This window comes from Austrofundulus limnaeus, unplaced genomic scaffold (assembly GCF_001266775.1).
Source record: "Austrofundulus limnaeus strain Quisiro unplaced genomic scaffold, Austrofundulus_limnaeus-1.0 Scaffold874, whole genome shotgun sequence".
Lineage (NCBI taxonomy): Eukaryota > Metazoa > Chordata > Actinopteri > Cyprinodontiformes > Rivulidae > Austrofundulus > Austrofundulus limnaeus.
In genome coordinates, this window is record NW_013953276.1 from 60,064 (window position 1) to 67,716 (window position 7,653).

Here is a 7,653-nt window from a genome sequence, read left to right on the forward strand (position 1 = left end):
GTTTAATACAGCTGGCATAATCAATTGTGAAAATATTTATAATGTGCTTCTTTTTTAATTTAGCATTTTATTAAAAAATCTTTAATTTAGCATATTATTTAAAAAATCCTTCATTTTATGAAAAGACCCTCTTGATTCAATAGAAAACTCTGGGTTTTAAGAAAATGGATGCTTATCAATTGTTACTTAATCTATAAGACAAATCAACTTCAGACAACTTCACATTAATCGATAAGTTGCATCGCTAGCTGTGTACAGAGCCCTGTGACGCCATTTGTAGTGATTTGGTGCTATATAAATAAACTGAACTGAATTTGCTTTCCAGTGATGGTCTAGTCTATTTTTCCCAGTTGTTTTTTTTACTTAAAAATATGAGTAAATCCATGTAAATATTTAGATACTAAGCCAAATTTGTTTTACAATAACAAGTTTTTTAGGGCTACTTGCATCTTGAAACACTTTCTTTGTTTCATTCCTATCAGCTAAAGACCAAAGTTTGTGGAACTATGAAGCTAGATTTACCTGGGAGTCAGTTTCTAACACTGAGAAGTTCCTAAAAGCACCACTGTGACGAGCTGGTTTTTTGTTTTACTCACCTGTGGGTTCGACTTTGCTAGATTCTCAATCTTCAGCCATGCGTCTTCTCTCTCCTTCCATTTGCTTTTCTCTCTTTACAAAAACAAAACAGAGCCTCGTCACACCCAAAGCCTTTTCAGTGTGACTCAGAGCTTCAGCTTATCTTCTCATCTTTTCCATATCTGATTGGAGATGTTCTGAGTGATGTATGTGACACTGCTAGAAGAGCAAAATGAACACAGCAGTGCAGGAAATAAAGATATGATGACTTACTTGCTTTTCTCTGCTTTGAACTGTTGGGTGCAGTCATCAAACAGCTTCTGATTCATCTCCATAAAAAGTTTCAGGGCATTATAGATCAACCCGTGGATTGTCCTGTGGACACACAAAGATTCCCGTGGCTCACTTGTTTCCCTAATAGGCAGCTGTGACATTCTCAAKGAGACACATCCTGACACAGACTTACTTGTTCCAGTGGGTCTTGGAGTTGCGGTAAAGGGACGGGAACATGATGGGCAGGATCTTTGCTGCATTGTCACTGATCAGGCTCATGATGTACTCGTTGTTCCAGTAGTACAGAGCACGCTCAGCCACCTAACAAACACAGTTGGTGTTAAAAATATATACACAAATTGAAAGGTTGGAAAAAAAAACTGGTTAAAACACACATCCAGGTGACTAAAATGAAACCCGACCTGAAAGTGCGGGCTCGACACACACTTTGCGAGCTGTCGGAAAAGAGGCTCCATGACTTTAACAAACTCTGAAGGCTCAATAACATCCAGGATCTCCTCCAGCTCGTTGAGAAACATCACTTCCTTTGGACTGTGGGTCTTTGGCCAATACTTTAACAAAGCCATAACCGTCTGTACACACATGCAGAAACACAGACAAAGGTCAATTACAATGAATAAAATAGAGACAAAACAGCAACGGTGAACAAGTAATTAAAAAATAATAATAATCAACATCATTCCTTAAAAGGAAGCCCTAATTATTTGTAATGTTAGACATTATTTTACAAACATTTACTTCAACTGTAAAACTATGTCTAATGTTACAACTAGTCAGGGTTTCCTTCAAATTCAAACCAACTGAGATTTTCTCTCATTTCAGCTGCTAACAAGTTCAGCTAACAAACATCCTGCATCTTGTTTCTGTCTTTTCATCTCTCACTTTTATTAAAGGGGCAATATTATATGTTTTTCAGGCATATATTTAAATACTACACCATAATAAAGTATTTATGTCACCTTTAGTTGTTATTAAAATGCTGTTTTTTTATGTTTAAATAGAAAATAAACTTATCTTCTCATCACTTCCTCTTCTAAATGCCTTGAAATTGCCCTCTGTCTCTTTAAGAACAACCTTCCGCTTCTGTCCCACCCATTTCAATGCAGGGGTGGGGTGCTATAAAGCAGTTTACCTGGCATCRGAAAATACATTTCCTCAAAGGTATTTTTAATCTTCACTGAGTGAGCAGTAGTGTTAGCTCAGCAGACAATTTCAGTTTCCCTTTCAGTTTCACCCAAGAGCCTGCAGGAGTTATGGGCGGGGTGTGTGGGGAGGGGGGGGGCGCACTCTGCCATGAGGAAGTTCGGCTTAAAGACACGTCCCAGGGGTGTTTCTGATACCCACCTGTCGTTTTGCTCCTCAGCATGGCTTCCTAAAAACACTGCAGGATTTCTCAAACATGCATGAATGAGTCAAAGCAAGGCTTTGGGCATGTTTTTTTTATGAGTATAACATTATAACATGATATAAAACTCAAAAAAGTTGATTTTAGATGATATTGCCCCTTTAAACTAATTCATACTGCACTGTCCCATAGCAAGACATAAAAGACGTATCCTGTGCCAACAGGATGTTTAAGAATAATCCTATCATAAAATAAATGATACAACAATAATCACGAGTTAAACCATACCGGTTCTGTGAGGGTGCTGTCCTTCTCTAGGAACTGAACCACACAGTAGGCCAGCTACAAAAGAAACATACACTTTTTTCAGCTTGTAACACACTTTATAAATCGTTGCTTAGCACTACAGAGAGCAGATTGTAACATTAAAGGAGTTACCTGTGGGTGATACACACTGAGAGACTTGACTTTGTGTAAAGGCAGCAAGACTTTCAATAAGAAAATTTTGTGCTCTTCCTTTAGTGGTAATGCAAATCCATTGATTATGCTGAAAGAATAAAGATGATCATTACCAGCCACTTGATGGATCAAACACAAAACCCACAGTCGCCACAAAAYCATCAGCTACAACAGAGGCGGCTTGTCTAAAAGATATGTTACCTGCCAAGTATTTCCAGTAATTCAGCTATTCCATTGTGATGCTCAGTTTCATAAATAAACCTAAAAGAAAAAGGAGGGAAAAAAATAAAACAAAAATGACTTAAAAACAAAAACTGCTCAGTCTAGTTCCAAATATATACTCACGTATAAAATATGTTGTTTATTTGTTTCCTAATGTACGCTCGCAGGCCCAGGAACTTGCCATAGATGCGATGAAGAGTGGTCTTCAAAAAATCTCTTTCCCTGGGGTCTTCACTATCAAACAGCTCTAAGAGCTACCAGAAAAATATTAATTGAAACACCTGAAAACATAAAATCTTTACACCTACACGCAAACATTTACAAGCATGACCATAAAGGTATACACAAGTGCTCACCTGCATTACAAACTTCTGGTCAATATACTTTTTGGCAATATTGGGTTGAAAGTCGGGTGACTCTAAGAACCGTAGAAAAAATTCATACACGAGCTGTGAAACAACAGAACAGCAACAATTCAACAACTTAACAGCTGAACTGATTTGTTGTTACCAGCATATAATGAATAGAAAGCCATGTTTTACTGCAGTATGTTGTAGTTGTGTACCTGTAGATGTGGCCACGCGGCTTCTAGCGTTGGTTCGTCTTCCTCCGGATCAAACTCTGCTCCAGTGGGGTTGGAAGATGGTGGCAATGTCCGAAACATATTCACAGCAAACTGGGAACAGAACACAAATATTTAAAAGAAAGTCTCATCAGTCAGAAACCAGCTGTATGATTCTGATAAAAAGTCTACATCTGACAGTTTATATCGGTCACCCTAACAAAAAACCAACCCCAACAGAAATTAATACTGAATATTAACCTACAACACTCTTTTCCTGCATTTTTGCTACACAGTTACTTCTGCTGAAGCTTTTGGCTTACCAGTGATTAATTACTTCTGAAACACATCTGAGACCAGAAACACTGAACATAAATCTAGACTTTGAAAACACATTAGCCACAGTGTATACTGAGCAAAAACTGCTGTTCACAAAACCCAAAAGGGCCACCAAAGACCAATGGGCTATGGTAGGATTAAACAAAATAAATCAAAATAATGACTTATGAAGCAGAGTTCACAAAAAAAAAACAGTAACGTGAAAAGTATTGTAACTTCATAGAAAAGGTTGTATAGTCATGCATGTGTATACAGTATATGCACATTTCTTTGTTGTTTTACGTCAGTTTTGAAATAAAGACTCAGTATTTTAGGTTGCTGAGTCTCATCTAGGCAGTACATTTTAGAAAGTCTGTCACGGTTTTCTCTCACTGCCACTTTTATATTCTTATCAGGACAAAATGAAAACCTATTAAGATAAGATGCTTTTATTGTCACTGTTCAGTGATGCAATGAAACAGCACATGTCCATCCCAGCAGTGCTAATATAGTAAAAGGGGGAAAAAAATACCACAATACATTTAAAATAGGCTCTTAAAAAAAGAACTAGACCTAAAATCGACCATCGGGGCACAAAAACAAAATGCAGAAAAGTTAATGATGTTATACACAAGAGTGTACAGCATGTGTGTTGRTACAGCTGGATGGCTATTGTACTGAATATGAATATTAATGGTTTATACTCATTATGGAAAGCTATTTAGAAACTGAAAGGCTTTTGTTAATAAACTGTTTAGCAGTATGTTAGTGCATGTTTGTAGTGACCTATACTGTTTTGATGGCAGAAGTTTGAGTAAATAATGACTACAAAGTGACTTTTTTTGTGTGTGTGTGTGTGTGGTGGTGATAGTGGTGGGAGGGTTATGGCAGAAGGTTTTTGCAATGTCACTAAGTGAAGGAAGAGGTGAAKCAATGTTTTCTTTTGTGTGATTCTGACAGCCCTCTGAAGCTGTCCTGTCTGCTCCTGTACACTCAGTGTACCATGCTGATTGTTATCTCAACGTCGGTTAAGACTGACCGTTGCACTGAACACCAGGTGTTAAACYCTAACCGAACAAACAGAAAACCATTCGTACAGTGTAAGAATAAGAATAAACTCTCTATTGCCATAAAGTGTCAGTCTCGACACTTTGATGATAAAAGCCATTAGAGGACTTCAAAGAGTCCTCATCTTTAAGGGGGTCAGAAAAGGATGGGGCTGCCAGGTATAAGCGTACATTTCTATGCTGATTTGGCAGCTTGGTTGCATTATCAGCTACACTGATCAAACAGAGCTTCAACAAGGAGGGATATTTGCACGTTGATCATCTGCAGTTTACAATGCGGCACTGAGCCAGGCCTTTGATTAACATCAAAGACTTTTTAATTTGGCTTGGGAAAACAAATTTGGGTCCATGAACACATTCAGGCCACAACCTCTGAAAAAACACTTATGGTTAATACAGTAGGAGTATAATGAGATCGGTGTAAATAAATGAAGACCCGTGCCTAGCCTACAAAAGACAAGGTTTTGAGTGCTTCAAATTACTCTAACTGTATAAATGAGTGGCTTCTTGTAAGAAACAAAACTCAATCACTGGAGCCCTGTCACTTAAACATTTAAACTGTGAAAGTTCAAATTGAGGTCAGTGATGCCTACGCTAACATCCTGACTCTAAAAAGAGACAAACACTTTTATCTGTGATGTATGAAGCATTTTGGGGAGTGTTGACTTCAGTTTGTCAAATTACACATTTAGGTCTGGTTTGATATCTGTGCTMAAGTTTAGTTATTGACTGTAAATGTGAAACCATTAATTAGAGGTCTGAGCCAGAAGAATCCAGAGGGAACTGGACTCTTGAAGGGGGGTGTGTTCAAAGACAACACCTGAGCTCAGTACCACATTATTCTTGTTGCCAGTAGATATTAATAGATTAAATTTTAATGGTTTAGCTGTAACCTCTGCCTTATTTCTACCAATTTAGCTTTTTATCATAGAACTGTGAAATTCATGTGGTGGTTTAACTTAGTGAAGCTAATATCTTGGTTAACCATTTGTCGATACCAATCTCTCTTAAAAACTAACCTTAAAAACATCTATCAAAGCAAACCCAAAATAATCTAAGMGTTGCTTCAGAATCTTGTGGTCTGTTTTGAAAACTATGGTTTCTTTTCCAAATCAGACTTTATAACTTTATAAATGTTTCTTGTGAAGAGATGCCTCTCAATGATGGTAGCTTTGAGCCATAACTTATGGGGCTTCCCATTTGTACTTAGAAGTCAGAATTTTTTATGTTCTAACTCAGAAAAATCCACTGGAATGTCCCGCTTAAGACTAAATTCTGACACTGAAAGTCTGAGGTTTCTTGTCATRCTTGACTTAAAAAAACAAATGGCTGTTTTGCTCATATAAAGTGAGTGGTGTTGGCTGCAACAATACTTCTGTCAGTCTGCACCTCATTAAATCAGTCACATATATAGTACAGTACAGACATTTGTACTATTCTTCAAAACCTTCTGTTGGTTGAAGAAACTTGTGGCTAGGACTGAGAAGCACCAATGGATCAAATTAGAACTCAGTTAAAAAGCTAAAAGCACTGGTTTTGTTTAAATTACTTGTTTTCAAGCTCTCTGTGAGCAAACCAAACTAAAAAGGTATTAAAAAATATGAAAAATGAGGCAGACCTGCAGGATAAACGACGACACAAATATTGAGCCAAACAATTTTAGGGAGCTAAATTGTAAGGACCCTTTGGCAAAAGGAAAAACAAAATTAGGACTGTTTCTCATCTGACAACAAAGTTTAAACCAACATAAAAACCAAATCCAGGAGTAAATGTGGGAAAACAAAAAGTAAGTAGCTTTAGGCTGAGTGGTTAAGAGTCAAAATAAGCCATGCGGTGATTTAAACAGGACCAACAGGGCTGTAATACAGAAAAAGAGTTCTAGTTTTTACAGAAACTGAAACTCATAATGGCTAACTGAGTACAGCACCTAGGCATCACAAGGACTTCTATCATCACACTACATGTGCTATCAGAGAKAATGAGAGAAGCGGTCGCCCAAGACACATTTCTAAAATTTAATTTTCTGTCAGAGAGCATTTCCAAGCCTTTAGTTCCTGCTGTTTTAACACTGACCATATGAACCACTTCTGGGTAGATGGGCTCGGTGATGACGTTCCTGTTGTGGGTGATGTACTCCACCATCTCGCTCAGTGCCGCTCGTTTCACCTCCTTCCATTTTAGGTCACTCAGTGGGTCTGAGACGAAATCGAAGAGGACGCAGCACTGACGCAGCTTCTGGATGAACAGCTTCTCCTGCTCTGCGGGGGGGACGTCTAGAAAATAGAAACGGACAAAAGGAGTGGAATTAACAGGTCTGCCATTTCCTGTAAAGAATTTACTTTAATCTGCCAAGAACAAGAACAAAGCCTCTGCACAACATTATAAATCTGATATTAAAACGACAGGATTAAAATCGGTATAATTGCWATTTATAAGGGAGACCACACTTTGATAAAAGAGGTACTTGACTGTCAAAAAGGACTACAAAGCCATCACTTTAATCAGCTACATTTATTCCTACCCTAACAACAAATGTATTTACATTAGACAATGTCTTTAAGTACATAATGTACAACTATATATGACATTCAAATTAGCAAATGATTACACAAATTTATGTTTAATTTTTTTAATTATAAATTTGACGGAATTCAAAAGTTGTGGGCAAATTTTCTGTCAAATTTATATTAAAGATGGCTTTTAATTGATTTTTGCACGTTTTATTTTTATTTGTGCTATGTTTCTTATGTGTTTTGATTTTACAATATGATATAAAGCACTTTGTAACTGGGTTTTGAAAGGTGCTATAC

General features: G+C 37.3%; 1 pseudogene; it reads right to left on the minus strand.

Moving 5' to 3' along the window:
* Positions 1 to 7,653, minus strand: part of LOC106533045 (serine/threonine-protein phosphatase 2A 56 kDa regulatory subunit gamma isoform-like) — an 18,188-nt pseudogene that overhangs the window by 3,495 nt on the left and 7,040 nt on the right.